General features: G+C 38.9%; 1 protein-coding gene across 1 annotated transcript in view; it reads left to right on the forward strand.

Moving 5' to 3' along the window:
* The window catches only part of AVEN (apoptosis and caspase activation inhibitor), a gene marked incomplete at both ends in the record, with an annotated part of 86,100 nt that overhangs the window by 264 nt on the left and 68,545 nt on the right, over positions 1–17,291 (forward strand). The gene's annotated exons all lie outside the window — the stretch shown is intronic.

A 17,291-nucleotide genomic window follows, 5' to 3' on the forward strand; every position in this document is an offset into this window, starting at 1 on the left:
TGGAGGAGAGCCCGCCCTCCGTGGTACGGGAGCGGGCAGAGGCGGAGCCCGGCGCGGGGCGAGTGGCGGCGCTGCGGTCTCTCGCTGCTGTTCGCGCGTTGCAGGGCGGTGGTTTTCTGGCCGAAACCATTTACGGTTTTGTGCTGGGAAATACGCGTCTCTTTTGAAGAGTCCAAGAGTGCAATTAGAGATGAGGTATTGCTGAGTATTTTTGGCACAGGTGGTTACAATGAGTGCGTGCCCGCCCCACCTGCGCGGAACTCGCGAGAACGTGGGGACGGCTTGCAGAGTAGGTACCCGAGTCATGGGAACACGCGTTTGTCACGAGGCGCAGTCACTGGCCCGTGCTTGAGCTAAACATAATGGCTTTTAACAGGTTAAAAATAACGCAAACGTGTCTGCTAGTACCACACTCACACCTTCAGTTTGCTATGGAGATGTTAAAATATTTTATACAGCCCACCATGGTATGAGATCAACGCTATCCCTTCAAAAGCAATTTCCATTAACAACAGCACTTTCTAATTCAGGGTTGAGTGCTCTGGCAGTACTCCTTCCGTTCGGGTTGCCTTGCTTCCTTTAGTTTTATAGCAACATAGAAATACTGACTGTCCCAGGACTGACAAAAAAGGTGCAGTCACAGCCTGGCAGGTTGGTGCTGGCAACAGGTGGGGCTGTCCTGGGGTTACAGAGCAGCTGCTGTGTCACACTGACTGTATTCTCTTTTGTGGAATTGTAGTTTCCACTGGCCAGTGTTTTGTCTGCATTAGAACACCCGTAGTTGTTGTTGGTTTTCAGAAACTGTAAGATATTTGTTCATTTTGTCACTGCGTGTATATTTTAACGCTCATTTTTAGAACAAAAACACAGCTGTATTGATGCTGTCACCTAGAGTAGGGTTGATAGTTTCCCTTGTATGTAGTATTAGTCTCTGAGTACATGCTGAAGCGTGCAGACAAGTTTGAGTTCTGTATGTGTGCTCTCATGCACCACAGAGGCGTGTGTAGGATTTCAGCACCTGTATTAGCTGAGAAAACTGCCATGGGTTGATTTTCTTTGCATCGCTCAACTGTTTCTTACTAGCTTAAAGCATGTCTGTAACTGTGTTCTCTTCAGTATCGTCTCCATGCACCATAAACGATGCACTCAGTAAGGGAATCAAACATATGTATGCTTTTTTTTTCTTCTTCTTCTTTTTTTTTTTAATCTGGATTATTAATTGAAATATTTTAGGAAACAGTTGAAATACCTTCTTTTTAGACAGTTTATAATATGTTTTGCCTGAACACTGACTGATATCCTCTTCATCTTAGCTGAGTGTAGTGACTTCATCTGTTTGTCTTAGGCCAAGGCCAGTATGAGTTGTGTGTTTAAAAGTGAAGCCAAACTGAGGGGTTTCCTAGAACTCCACTAATCAGAGCTAAAGCATAATGCTTTTCCTACTCTGGAGGCTTCTGGTCTTAAGTCCTGTGTGCTCTCAGCACATCTGTTGCAGGTCTTGCATTTGTCACATGCTCCTAGCAATCTAGCCACAGTGCTAACACCTGGCAGCCTGCACCTGGGGATGTCTAGTGTTTAAGCCAAGCTAAATGTGTACTGCTTGGAAACAAGGTCTTTCACCTGGCTCGTTTTTTTCTTTTTTCTTTTTTTCCAACTGTGTGTTCATTTCAGTCTGGTGAAGCTTGGCTGTGTTTTCTGAATGGGTTCAGATCTGACCTGGCAAGAAGTTATCTCCTTTATTTCTGGCTCTCAGTCTTCAGTCTGTTCTGCAAGGCCGCTCGCTTTACCAGCTCAGAGAGAGGGAGCTGGGCCCATTGTAAGTTATTTATGTGAGAGGGGGCTCTACTTGTTTTAAGCAGTGTAGATTATGTACCTGGAGAGCCAGATAGTAATACTGGGAATGTGAATGGTTTGTCATCTCTTTTTTTTTTTTTTCTGACTGCATGATGGAAAGCCTGCGTTTTCTCTGGAAAACCTCCTTTCTTTTATTTCAGGTGAGCCTTCAAGTTCCTTGGAGAAAGGAGATGAAGGACACTGTAATTTTCTAGTTTGGGATTTCCTTGGGCAATTGCAACCCTTTTGCTTTCCAGGGTAGAACTTGTGAAGTATTACTCTGCGTTTCTCACACTGCTGGTCTCACTTGAACATTTTGGAGAAATTTTCCTACTAAATTAGGATTCTTCTAGCATTATATAATTATAATTTAGATGATCTAGTTTTATTTCCTGAAAATAATTGTTGTTTAGATTCATAATTATAATTTATATGTTTTATAATTTTTTTTTAATTTTTTAGTTTTTTAAATTCATTGTTTGTTCATAAACTATTGCTGCTAACCCTGATACAGAAGTGATTTTTGATTGCTAAAGCTTTAGTTGCCTGAGGTCTTTTTTGTTTATTGTCAACTTCAAATTGCATGAAAGTAACTGGATTTGGATTTGTTGAGCCTGCAGAACAGTAAAATGCAAGTAAATTAGAGGTGGATGGACTTAGTAAAGCATTGCAAGAGCATTACTAACACTGTACTTCATTTGAGAACTTGGAAATGCCTGGCAGTTTTTACAGCGAGCAAGAAATTGGCATTAAACCGCATCATGTTTTGGCAGTAATGTTCTTTAGTAATTTGCATTCATTTAAAACTAAAATTCATCTTCAAAGTTTGTGTTTCCACTGTTTTAATTTAATGGTCCCTAGGACAGTTTGTGAAGCTGCCGGAGGCTGTGGCACATCCTGCCTAGGCTGGTTTTTTGACCTGTATGGCAGGGAGCAGAAAGCACAAAGGTGGTAGGATGCTAGCATTTTTTTTTTTTTTTTTTTTTTTTTTTTTTTTTTTTTTTTTTTTGTGGGCCAGTGAAGGCTGGACACCACTTCATATGTTTGTACGCTACTGTGAGTGTGCTGTAATTCTTTTAGTAACGGGTGCTACTTTCCAATTCTGCCAAGATCCATTATTTTCTCAGTCAGTTCTTCCCTTCTCCTCTGGGTGATAATGTAGAAGGAGATCAGGATGCTCTTGGTTATAAATCATAGACTGCTCTTCCAGTAGATTCATCTGTGGATCAGCACCTTAAAAGTGTCAGCCGTTAAGACAGTAGCTTTCTGAACAGCTTTAAGGAACAGCTTGGTTCTTCAAAGAATGTTCTGCTTCTCTCGAGCATGAGATTGGTCTGAGAACTGGGAGGAAAAGTTCTTTTATTCCTTGGGAGGAGGAAAAAGAATCTTGTACTTCTCAGAACTAATATGTATTGTGATTTAACTGGCTTCACTGCTGAAGGTTTTGAATCCTTGTTTCAAAAATAGTATTAATTTGAAGTCTGATTATGACCAGCTGGTTCACCACATGGCACATTTCTTTGAAGATCTGTCAGCTTGAGTAACTTTCTGTTGCTCATCTGCTTTAACTTATCTAATTTATGTTAAATATATAGAACACATTTGCAATTATTCATTTTTAGTATTGTGAAAATTCTCGAAGTAAAAAATTCCGTTGAAAATGCTCCGATGTTATCTCCTTCTATCCTAACCCTCTAATGTGGTTAGGATTCATATGTTTCTTTTTTTAATGTCCTGTCAGAAACTTTGAGTAGTGCTGTCTGTAAAATATAGTCTGTTTAAAAAATGAAACTAAAATCGTAGATATTATAGTCAGCGTTATTTTGATGGTCCTTTACCATTCCTTCTGAGGGCTGTTTAAGAAAGCTTTCTTCTGTCCTTTAGTTTAATGTTCATCAAATTTGTGATGTACAAAACATTCTTACAAATCTCTGTTCAGAATTATTCATTGCATGTGCATGCAGTGGTTCAGGTTTAGTTCAGTGTTCTTTTGGTATTGGTTACACGTGAAAGATGAATATGTTGCTTTTGTTGCATTCTTTCTTACCTTGTGCATTCATTCTTAATTTCAAGATGATACAATCATATTTGTTGATTTTGTTTTTAAATTGTCTAAAATAACATCTAAATTATCAGAATCAGATGATTTTGCTCTTAATTAGTATGTGCTAAACCTTTACAGTCTAAGCAATTGCAAAAAGCAATCTGTTCACAGGCAGCTGCACAGTAACAAAAGCTAGGATTTGTTGAATATGTTGATTTATTTTAGAGCACTGTAACGCATCCTGTGTGTGTAGGAACAGAAATAGATATCCAGATCTTGAGTGCAACGCATCTTTTGATGCTTTGTCAACGTTCTCAAAAGCAACTGGAAAAACAACTCGCTTATTTAGATCAGTGTGTATCAGTTTGTGAGCTGTACTTAATTACTAAGCAGGTACAAAGACTTTCCATTCTTAGCAGCTTCTCTGGTTGACGAGGCATGAAGAAACACTGACTGATTGCCCTGGGGTGTGGTTTACTTCATTTGGAGTGTAGCGATTTAGATTAAGCCTCTCCATGGCTGTGTGAACAAGTGGTTGGAAACTTCATTACTCTTCAAGTGTCAAATTGGCGTTTGTTAAATATGATCCTGCAAGGTCTCATAGATCTCTGCAACCTCCTGAGGATCAGAAGCAAAGAGAGAGGTGCTGGGCACTTCTCCCTGCTGTCTAGTGACAGGATGCATGGGAATGGCACAGCTGCCAAATGGGAGGTTCAGGCTGGGCATTAGGAAGAATGTCTTCACTGTGAGGGAGGTCAGATGCTTCGACAGGCTTCCAAGCAAGGTGGCTGATGCCCCATGCCTGACAATTCTCAAGATGTGTTTGGATTAATGCCCTAACAATATGCTTTAGCTTTTGGTTAGGCCTGAGGTGCTCAGGCAGTTGAACCAGATGATCTTTGTAGGTCCCTTTCCAATTGAACTATTCTTTTTCTTTTCTATTCTATTTCTGCATGACCCAGGAGGGAAGTTGGAAAGATCTAGTTCTTTTTTTCAGTCTGGCAAAGAAGATATTTTGGGAAAGCATGGATTAGCAGTGTTCCATTAAGCAGGAAGGTTGCTGCATACAAATCAGAAACAAGATGTTTTAGGCAAGACAAGAAGAAAGACATATTCATAGGAAGGTCTAATTTGGGCATTGGGAATTAGAACGATGACCAAAAAGATAGATACAATGTGAAATACATTTTCTAGGAAGTATATGGAAATCGGTATCTAAAAATATTGTTTTAAGAATATGGTGAGAGTTACAGAGCCTGCTCACCTGCTGTGCAACTGCTTATCACATCCCCTTCCTTTTCCCTCTCTTCTTGTTTTTTCTTTGTGGGTTTTTTTTTTTTTTTTTTTTTTTTTTCCCCAAGCTGTCTGCATTGGAAGAAAAGAAATGCTCTTTATCCAGCCAGAATTAGTTTATTCTGTACAGTTGCTAGACAGTGGAGAAACTTGCTTTTCAGAGAGCCAGGGAAAGCATGGTGGTAACCATCCGTGATTGCTATGGTTTAATGGGATTGTTATTCTTTCTTTCTATTTTGCCAACGTTCCTTTTGATTTTAACTCAAAACACTTGTACTGAAAACTTTGTATTAAATAGGTTACCGTGTGGCAACCTGCTGCGGCTTCACGGCTGACATCTTTTTGTGTACCTTGATGATACTGAGCTCTATTCTATGGTTCTGACGGCTGTGCCTGTTTTTCTGCCCCACTATTAACAACTACTGTTCCACTTTTCTTCCTGAGGTCTTTGAGGTAACAACTGGATACATTTAAAACAGGTTGTCCTGAAGCTTTGTAAGCCTCCTATTTTGCTATGTGAAAGACAGTTGTGAATCACATCATTGTTTAAATTCAATTGTCACACATAACGGAGTGGACGTTGCTTAGAGGAAAGGCAAAATGGGAACAGCTTGAACGCCGGAGAAGCTCGCCCAGGAGCCCGCCGTCGCGTTTAGCTGAAGCATCAGCATTTAAGGAAAGGCGAGGCTGCAGGTTTCAGGAGCCATGTTGGCGCTGACGCGCCGTGGGGCAGCGGGGGAGCGCGTAGCTGCCGCCTGGCGGGGAGCAGGGAGGAAGGCTGCGGGCCGGAACCGCGCGCCGGGTGAGTCGTTAGAGCTCAGCGTCGGGCAGAGCTCTGGAGAGAGCTGCGTGCGCCACGGCCGCCAGTGTCGGTTCTGAGCTAAAGGCGCTGCGAATGTCCCCAGAGAGCATCGCAGAGGGTTTTGTACGCAGACATCCAGTGGGAGATCGTAGGTGTTTATGCTGACAGGATCAGCGAATTTGCAGAGGCGATGAAATTTGATGAAAAAATAGTTCCCTAATGTTCCAGCTCGTCTGAGTAACGTTTGTTGCAATGCAATTTGTAGAGGAGCAGACCTCGCTGCTGCTGCTTTCTCTCACAAGCAACTGGGGAGTTTTGAGAGAACTGTGATGGGTTTGCAGCCATTCTAGTGGTGCTGCAGGGCCCTGTAGCAAGCAGCAGGATTCACTGTATCTTAACGGAACAAAAAGAATTACTAATGATTTAGTGGTAGTTTAAAAACTCATAACATGTACAGAGGAACGTTTCTTACTGGTTTTCATAATCAAAAGGATTTCAGACCTATGTGATTCTATAATAAGGCATACAGGGAGGGTCTTTATTCCATTGTTTTCTTTCATGTATGCCATCCCCCTGTATATTAACACGTGGTTTTTCATTCCTCTTGTTATTTTTAAGGTAATCCTTTAACTCTTTGGCAGGTGGATGTAATAATACATTCTGCCAGTAGAACCAGTGATTCTGCTGGAGTGTGTGAGAACCTTGCCTCAAGGTTCTGTTTCTATTCTTGCTTCATTTTCCCCCGAGGAAAACTGCACAGTGCAGTCTATAACAAATCTCTCCTTAACCCTGGAATATCAAAGGTGTTTGATGTGCGTAGAGCAGAGTGATGATTCTGGGCCACAGCATTTCCTAGGCTATTGCTTTGTCACTGGTAACTAAATTGGCTTTTTTTCTTCTACATTTTCAGGCATAGTCTATTCTGTCTGCTTTGCCTACTTCCCTGGCTTACATTCTTGATTTGTAGAAGTAGGTGGCATAGCTATGGAAGCAACAGAAGCTCCACTAGTCCTTCATTCTTTTCCTTCCGCTTCAGCCTTCAGTTAGCAAGAGTGTTAATTATTGTCCCAGAGCGATGTGTAAAATTTATTTATGAAGAGAAAGTTTAAAAAAAAAGCCAAATTATTGCCAATAAGAAAAGCTTCAATGTTTTTGGCTTGACTCCTTAGTATTTTATTTTTTGCTAATTGGATACATAAACATTAATGAATTAATGACTTACTGTCAAGATTTATTATTATTATTATTATTATTATTATTTGTAAAATTTTTTTTGCCTTGTAGGATGCACTGAGTATTGGTGGGCTTGGAGTGTTTTCCCTCCTGGTGGAGCCAAAGTTGAAGTTGTTGACCAGTTGTCTGCTTAGCTGAGCACTGTCTGGAGCTCCCCAGTTGCAAATTAGATATAGGGTTATCCTGCAGTACTCTGTGCATGCAAAGTACATCTAGAACTGGCAAACAGTGCAAACTGTGTTGCAAGTAGAAATGTGATATGTACCACATAAATTCCTGCAACCGTGGATCCCAACAAGTATATCTCAGTCCTTTCCCTTTTTGCTAATTTGATGTGCATGAATTTTCAGCAAGTTCTACATGATTCTTAGAGCTTCTTTGCAGTGGAGTTGCCTGAAGGATCAGGATGCTCTACTTTTCAGAATCATACTGTACAAACCAGTGCAAAATAAAATTACATTGTAACATCTTGTTTTTATCGCATAAGGACTTTTAGGACCTTGGACAGTGGTTCTTACTTTATGTCATGTTGTCTGCTGGAAGTAGAGAAGCTAAAGGTTATAGTTGGGTGACCAGTTGATTTGAATTACTTACAAAACAAAAGAAATAAGGTGAGAGAATTTTTAATTTATTATTATTGTTTGCTATTAAGTCAGTAAGACAGCTTCTAAAATCACACTTCAAACCCAGATCTCTTTCTAGTGCACTTCATGAATGTTTTTTCCTTTAACTGGGGCCTTATTCCAATAATGTAAAGCTGTCTCTCTGCCATAGCTAATTCTGTCTCTAGCTAACCCAGAGTGATGGGTTCCAGTATCTAATATTTATGAAGCAGTCTTTAAGATTTCATCAATCTTTCAAAAATTCTCATCCTGTGCAATAAAGACTGAAAGCTTTTTTCTTCACGCTACCTATTCTCCCAGCTGCCCTTTCAGCTAATTAAGCTTTTCTTTAGTTTTGGAAGATCTCTCTAAAGGTCACCGATAGAGCAAATCAGTGAAGAGGATTACTCTTTGCAGAGTTTCTTTTCATGAAAAATCCTCTCTCGAGGTTCTTCCTTCCTTAGTCTGAAATAAAAAAGAGTTAGCTTTTTCCTTCTTCTGTTGAAAACACTTGAAAAAAATAGTTTATAAATTGGTATCTGACTGAAAGAGATATGATGGCTAGGTAGGGAAGTAACTTGCTTCGGTTTATGAGGAAGCAATATTTAAAGATCACAGATGGCCCACTACAACTACTGGAATAGATAAGTACAGATACAAAAAGATTGTGGGGAAAAAAAAAAAAAAAAGTGTATGATTTCAACTCCTGGACATGCTTTTGAAAAAAAAAAAAAAAAAAGTTTTTTTAACTTACTCTGTCATGTATATCACAAAATGATAGCATGGATTTAATATTTGGAGACACTGTTTAATGTGGTTAATACTGTTAAAAAGTCAGAAGGTGCAGTGGACAGAATAGGAATTTTTTTTTTTTTGTCTTTATGTTTCAGTATGTAAGTTTTAACAAACAAACAACAAAACAACATAAAAGCCAAAGGATCTGCAAATTCCTGTACTGATTTGCCTAAGCTGTCTGCCAAGAATTGCAATGAAGTGACTTCTACAAATGCTTGTTTTCTCTTGAATAATTGGAAAGGGAAAAAATCTTATCTAAGTTATGTGCTACCCTGAAGGAGGGAGTATAATGAAAAGCAGTGTAATTATTCTCATTGAGACAGCAAAGCAGGTTGGTGCACTTATCAATAACTGTTTATTTTCTTGCTTTATTACTTTCTTTGTTAGCCACTGCAAAATGCTGTTTGAAGCAGAAAAAATGTCTTTTAATGAAGTAATGCAGTATTTTTAGCCATTCGTCCAAATACCTGGCAAAATCATCCCTGTATCTGCCAGTTTACATTGGATACAGCTTGTTTATGAGATTGTGGAACTGATACTGCTGATGCTTATTTGTGGAAAGGCAGTTGGTGGACACAGAGTCTGTTTTAGATGTGAAGAGAACATGATGGAAATATTTGAATCTGCTGTGAATAATGAAGTGAGGGATTTGAAGAATGTGGAGAAGAGGAAAAAGTTGATATTGCAGTTTATTGCCTGCTAAGTTTCAAATACCGAGTACAGTCAGGTTTTTTCGCTTCCCATGTAAGCGACCTACTGTTGGACTTTAAATACTTTGATCTGCATTTCCATCAAGTCTCTATTTTTTTTTTCTTTGCAGTTTCCTTGCAGTTTACATAATAACGTAACGCTGTCATAAAGACAGAGCAGGAGTGAAAGAGAGAATGATGCTAATTGCTTTTTTGTTTTGTTTGTTTTGTTTTGTTTTTTGTTTGGGTGCCTGCATGGTGTGTGCACTACAGCTCAATTGCTCCTGCAAGGGTTGTTCCCTTGCTGTGCAAAGCAGAGTAGTTGTGAGGAAACAGATCAGGTCACTTCTTTCAGGGTGTGTCCTGACACTGTATTCTTGTGAGATGAGAGAGACTTCAGCTTGAATGCATGTAAATGAATTGAATTGCCCACTTTCTGGGCAAAATACTGTAGTTCTGCAGTATCTGAATAAATGTGGATTATATTTATGGACACAGTCCCTTTGGGATGCTGTGTTTGGCACATCCCTCTAGCCCTAATCCACATTTATTCTCAGACCCTGAGGGCAAACAGTGCTGTTTTCTAGTGAGTGTGTTTGCGATCAGCTGAATGTAAGTTTCGAGTTCTTTCAAAAACTGTATGGTGGTGATGTAGTTTGGTGATCTTGATCAATTCTTGTGCTTCTGTTGCCTACATTGGGCAATTGCTTTAATACCTAGTGTATGTCACCATTTGTGGTATAAAACTGTTTCTGACTTAATTGGATGACTGACAGAAGCCCTAAGCATACTGATCATGAACTCTGCAGTTCTCTTTTGGCATCTGGAGGACATGCTGCTCTGAAGTTTCATGATCAACTACACTGTAAGCTGTATTACTTACAGAGCTTGAGATGAGCTGGGATGGTGCTCCAATGTCTTTGATTAGGAGGAGCATCGTTGAGATAAGTTATCAGACATAGAACTATGTTTTGAATTATAATGCCTGTAGATTCAGTGTGAGCCTCTGTCTCTTGAAGGAAACCATACCACAGCTATGCGTCAGTGACTTGCTGTGTTAAGGGACAGCATATTGTGTGGTGCCTGAGGGGACCCCAGAAGTTCAGTTCCTTGCTTCTGCTGAGTTGGTGCTAGGGGAGGGTGTATAATCAATGAATATTAAGATGTTATAATAATGAAATAAACAAGAGAGTTTGGCAAAGCAGATTATGATAACAAAAAGAGGAATAGATAGAAAGCTTACCCGTATCCTGGGCTCACTTACAAAACTCCAGCAGAGCAGATCTCCAGAAGAGATCCTTCCCCCCGGCAGTCAGCTCTTAAATAGGTCTAGGAGAGGTGCAGCCAGGCTCCACCCCTTCTGGCAGCACAGGTGAATTGCCTTCAGCTGTGCTCCTCTGGCTGACTCATGGCTCGCCTCAGGTGATCAATCAGAGGTTCAGGCTGTGACTCAGCAGTTCCTATACGGAGGGCCTCGCATTGCCTTGCACAAGGACGATTGATAGCGGGGGGAGTTTGTGACTGCTTGTTTTGCACAGGGTGAGTGTCAGTGAAATCCTGCCTATATTATGAAGCAGGGATTTCAATCTCTATGTTTGGAAATGTACTCTTGATGAATTACCTTTTTGCTCACGTCCACTTTTCTTGCATCCCTACACTCAATGTGTGATTTGCAGACGTCTCTGAGAATAAAAAAGTGGAAAACTGGGCTTCTTCAGTGATCAGCCCGTGAGTTTCTCCCATCATTGGGAAGACGGAGGAGAAAAAGGGCTTTGATGTCTGTTTATCCAGTGTGTAGTTAAAACTCTTCCCTCTCTTCCCCCCCTAATTTCAAATGTCTAAAGAAATAAATTAATTTTAGTATTAGTCTCAGGAATATTGTTTAAGAACTGGGAGTTGGCAGTAGTCTTTCTGATGCACCGCTCTTGTAACGTGTTTTGTCTAATGTGACTCAATTCTTTTTTTAGTTAGTGTTACTCAGAATTGTTTGTTTCTTTAGTGATTTTTTTTTTTTTTTTTTTTTTTTAATACAACTCACAAATCTTTTGCTTGGTTAATATTTTTAATATAATTTATTTATGTTTTTGTTGTTATGTTGTGTGGCTGCTTATTGGTCCTGAAAATCATTTGGCTTTGTTACCCTTTTCTGGAAATATTCCCCACTGAGGATATTTGTTACTGACGGACTGCTGCTTTGTTGCCACTCCATAAATGTGCTAATGTAGCTGAATTTCAAAAATGTGTGATGGCGAGTCTGCCAGCTGCTTGATAGCAGGGTAGTAGAAATCTGACATTTTTCAGAAGCACACGAAATTATTAGTGGAAAATGGCAGCATGTTAGCAATGACAGATGAGAAATGTAGGGGCTGTGTTACTGACAGCGGGACAGAGGTGGTGAAACGGGGAGGAAAGCAGAATCCTTTTCTTCTGAATTACTCATGTAGTACTATTGTAGGCTTTCAGATTTCTAGAGGGTCTCCCTGTACAGCTTAAATTTTCATCATGTGAATATTTTTGTGCATTTGCAATATCCTGCTATTATGGGATAGTTGATCTGAAGAAGTGGCAGATGTTGAGTATTTTAATTTAAATCCCAGATAGAAGAATTTCCCACTGTGCACAAAATATTAATACTTGTATACTGAACCTGATGCATTTCACATGCTTTGCTGACTGTCGTAAAGAAGCTAGTGAGAAAGGAAACAAAGAACAAGTCTCAAATATTCTGAAGATCTTGTTGAAAGTTTTATCAATTGATGTAAATATTTTTTGTAGGGGCTTCTTTTTGTGTTTTTATTTAAAAACAATTGTGGAGTCAACTAAGAACACTCACATTCATGCGTGTACGGAATAGGAATATTTACAGAGAGTCCATGAGTCTTTAATCAAAAGCAGAAAACAGAATTGCCTTTAGAAAACTACCTCTAACATTGCAAGAAATTAAAGTGTGGGATGTGGCTTATCAGTGCAGTTGGCCAAACAGGTGGATAACTGCTGCTGGATAGGAAGGACCTGCTTCCAGATCCCTTGTTCTATGGCTTGCTTCCAGTCTGGCTGTCTGTTTGTGCTTGTCACGTTCAGCTATGAGCCGATAGCTGGACTTTACCTGGCAAAAGTCTGACACCAGGAAAGACAAGAAAGCTACTGATTAGTGTTCTGCCAGTTTGGGTGTGCAATTTCAAGACTACTGTTCTATTTCATGTCTTTCAGATTTTCTTCTTTGGTGCTGTACTAATTGAAAATATAGCACTTTGGTGACTATTGCTATTTTTCAGTGGATTTCAAAATACGAAAATGATGTCTTACATGCTTCCCTTTTTGTAAAACAGATGCATTTGAAAGAGTTCAGACTTTTAAAAACTTGCTGGACATTATCCAGCGATTTTGAATTCAGAGACTGAATAACAAAATAACTATTTCCAAATGTAACAAGTTTTGGAGAACTGTAGTTATTGTAGCATGGTGAACATTATTCCGAAGTGATGCCTTACTTTCTTGTGGCAAAAAAGAATTGAACCACTGAGAAACTTTATCACATTTTTTTCCCTCACGTTAGAGATCCTGAGGCTTCTTCAACGTTTTAGTTTTGATCTTGGCAGAGAGTTGCTAGATTTGTGCTGGTTTTGTTCTAAAGCCGTGTGCTTGTAAGGGGTGTTAAATAAACATTAGGCTTGTCTGCTGTCTGAGGTGTTTTCTAAACTTTACTCATTTGAGCAGGCTCTGTTGGGCTTATGCATTAACCTTTTGCATGCTAAGATCAAAATAGCAAATTACTACCAAAATAGCAGTATCCTTCAAAAAGTTTGAGGTTAATATATATCCTCAGTTAACTTTGATACTTGGAACATACAGAATTCTTCTTGTGTGTTCTTCATGAACTTCTGTGGAAACCATTAATACAACTGTATTTGAAGTTTTAGAAATACTGGAGGGAAACAACAAGATGAAATGCTAAGAAATAAGCATGCTGTCAGAGGTTTTCAACACCTGAGTGGAAGAGCCCCAACCTGCCTGGCCTGATTCTGGCTTTGATTTTCCTCTGAGCGGGAGTTTGGAGACAACGATCCCTTGCGGTTCCTTATAGTTGGGATTATGTGGGGATTCTGTGACATTAACGCATAAGAGCTGAGTCCTTTCTGAATACAGTCGATCTCCAGTGCAGCTGAGAATATCTTTATTCAGGAATGGCAGATTTGGTGTGAACAAATACCTTTCTGTAGAGATTTTCTGAAATACCAAATATTACTTTGTTTTGGAATATGGCATAAAACATTCACATATGTGCATCCATATGTATACAATATATAAAAGTCCTGATTTTGTCAGATGCAGCCTATGTGGAGGAATAATTAATCCAACTGAAAAAGCTAAAACCTTTGTGGTAATATACTTATTTTGTGAGGTTTTATTAAAACCTGTTGTTTCTGTCAAGATTGGGACTGTTATGTTTGCACTCGTATTTTTGGCTAAATGCTTGTAAGAAAAACATTTAGCTTTTTTTCAAGTTAGTGTCAGTTTTAAAGTAATACAGCTCCCAGTTTTTGTGCAGGTCCATGTGACAGTTCTACAGAAATTGCTTGATGGGTTTGTGTAGTTGCCAATAACTTTCATATAATCCGTTCCACTGAGTTTAAGAAAAAATACAGTTGATTTTTCCATTGGTGGAAACGTATGGGTTTGGCACGTTTAGAAAATCAAAAGCGTCTTTATCTATAGCCAGCAGCTGGACAGGCTTCCTGCAGGCTCATTTTCCCATCGTGGCTTGGCCACGGGAACGGGAGACAAAATGACTGCTTTCACACTTAATGCAACTCCTTGATTCTCGACCAAGTTTCCCAGTAATGTACAACCAATGTTGCAGTTACAGTGATACAGTTCTTATAACGTACCCCCATCAAAAGCCCTTCAGTTTGGAATTCTAAGCTGTAAGAGCTGAACTTCAGCCGATGGCTTTGCAGTCTGGAAAATCCTGCATCTAATGAGCAAAAAATGAAATCTTATTTACTTTGAGTTTTTGAAACTTTCGTCTTGTGAACATACACTGCAGTAATTGTTAATTGTATGATCAGTAAGAGAAACCCGTGGCAGAGGTTGCTTCTTTTGTTCCTCTATAAGCCTCTGGTTTAAGGACCAGGCAGCCAATAAGTGCTAATGGCTTCCAGAACTCTTTCTGAGATAACAAGGGAAAATGAATATAAGAATTGATGTGTTCTTCTCTAGTTCTTTGAAAGGGAAGATAGTCCAACATTTAAAGCAGTGGTTAGAAATAAAATAACCAGGCCGTTTGCCTGTGGGGCAGAGATTTGCCTGGGAGAGATTTAGCTCATAATAGAAACTGTCGTTCTAATTCAGTGAGATGTAAAATTTGCTCAAAATATGGCTGTGCCTTTTGGAAATATTAATAAAGATCTGTGAAAAAGATGAAATAAGATTTGTAGACTCTTGGCACTTGATCATGCCTTAACTTTTCTGCAGTGGCAATACCTTTTAGAGGTGTTTTCTCTCTTTAAGGAGCAATGAGAATTGCTCTGTCATTAGGAGTTTTTAAGATTTTCCAATTATTTGCATCTTATAGGTGATATAAGCAAGTACTTTAAAATAGTATAATTGGATGAGATTGCTATAGTAACTTTTATAGTGTTGTTTTGATTAGACTGTTGCGAATACAGTGCTTATAGAAGGCAACCCAGTATAGATCAGGTAATTGCTCACAGTTTTTGACAGGTTGCTGAGCATTATTACAAAGTATTCTCATCTGTCTCTGAAAGAAGCTATGGTTTATATCGTGGCATTGCAGAAAGGTTATTTTTTTTAGGAAAACTTTAAGATAAAATCATAGTATGACTTGGGTTGGAAGAGACCTTCAAGCCTATCCAGTTTCAACCCTCCTACTCTATTTCCAGGTCAGGCTGCCCAAAGCACAATCTAACCTGGCTTTGAACATCTCCAGTGATGGAGCATCCTCAGCTTTTCTGGGTAGGCTGCTCCAGTGCCTCAGCACTCCCTGAATAAAATTTTTCTCCTTATATCTAATCTGAAAATCCCCTCTTGGAGTTTAAAATCATCCTCCTTTGTCCTATCTCTATCAGACTGTGTAAAAAGTTGGTCTCACTCCTGTTTATAAACTTTCCTCAAGTACTGGAAGGCCACAATGAGGTCTTGCTGGAGCCTTCTCTTCCCCAAGCTGAACAAGCATTTCTCTATAGGAGAGCGGCTCCAGCCCTCTGGTCATCTTTATGGTCCTCTGGATCCATTCCAACAGCCTCCTCCACATCTTTCCTGCAGATCTTTCATTTACTTTTCTAAAATCTAGATTAAGAGTACTAAATAACAATAGTTTGGGAGATTGTATCCTACTCTTCATAGTGACGTTGCTTTTGTGTGATTTAAAGTGGTTTCTATCCTTGTTCTCCTTTGTAGTCTTTTTCTCTGTGCAGAATTTTATCCTTAATATTCTTAGGTGGAGAGAACAATATGATGGTGTACTTTGTTAGATTTTCCCTGATAGTGGAGTATGTATTTAATAGACTGACAGAGATGCATACCTTGATAATGGTTAATTATTAGTGTTTTTAAAATTATTTTAAAAATTTTAAAGCGAAATTCATGTTTTTCTATTATCATAATGGAATACGTTTTGTGTTGTCATTGAATTTCAGATGCCTGTTGAGGTAACTTGATAAAGCTGCCATCCTTTAGGTAGGGGCATCTTGATTCTAAACACCTACAAATATGCATCAGTATTGATAAAATCGCTCCGGTACTTTGTCTTTTGAAAGATAGCTTCATCAGCTTCAAATGCGGTTCTGCTTCTTTGGTTTGCCATTGTTCCAAATGTAGATTCTGCTTTTCTTTTATATACTACGTAATTCTATTTTAAGAACGCCTTAAATTTCCACCAGATTAAACCAGGTAATGTAATCTTTCGACAACTTTAGGTTGAATGTTAAGAAATCTCTAATTACTTACTAGGCAGTAAAAAAAGTAAAACAATAATAGTAAAAAAAAATGTATATATACATAAAAATATATATACATATATAGACGTGTATATGTATGTTTGGGAAAGTAGTTAGTTAAATGTGGAAAATCAGAATAATTTTTTAAATATTATTATTCTTTATGTAACCATCATACATGACATGCCTGTCAATTTTAGTGAGAGAAAATTAAGCTGTGGGGGTTCTTCTGTGTCTTTCTGGATTTAAGCTGAGATGGAAAAAAAAAAAACCAAAAAAAAACCCAACCAACCAACCAACCAAACAAACAAAAAAACCAATACAAAACAAAACAATAAAACAAAACCAAGCAATAGCCAAGCAAAACCAAGCAACCAGTATATTATATACATATTGTTCTGTGATAATTCCTGGTGCCTTCTTCTGGCATCTGCTTGATTACACCAGCATTACATTTGAACCATGCAATTAAAAGGAGATATGTGTTTATTAGAGCAGTTCATGTGATTTTACTTCCCTTTATATCTGCCTAGAGGAACCACTCAGTTCATTTCAGCTGCCTTAGTTATACTGCCACTAATGCAAGTCTCTGCATTCTGTATCTATTCACAATGATTTAAGGTGCTAAGATTTTGAACTACCTTGTTGCTTAACTATGAATGTTTTTTTGACCCAATGACTTAGGAGTTCTGTCTGTGAGAATGTAGCTGTAATAGTAGATGCTGCTTACATTGGGGTGAGGAGGAAAGGAGAAATTGTCCCTGCAGAGATGCCTTGCTATTTTAAGTATGTCCATTCAAGGTACTACTGATCATGTAGGTCAGATTGAATCCATGGGATGTTTTTTTGTTTGGTTGGTTGGTTGTTTTTTTTTTTTGGTCTTGCTAGTCTTTTACACTGATAAGAAGAAAAATTGGTGTTGAATGTCACTGGGACTTGGCCACAGCTTTGCAGCTGTGTCCAGAAAGGAAGAGGGAATTCAAGACAGTTGCTCAAAACTCTTGTTTTCGCATGTTCTGTAAAGAGGTGCTGTTAGGAAGA

Source organism: Tetrao urogallus (assembly GCF_951394365.1).
Source record: "Tetrao urogallus genome assembly, chromosome: 6".
Classification (NCBI taxonomy): Eukaryota; Metazoa; Chordata; class Aves; order Galliformes; family Phasianidae; genus Tetrao; species Tetrao urogallus.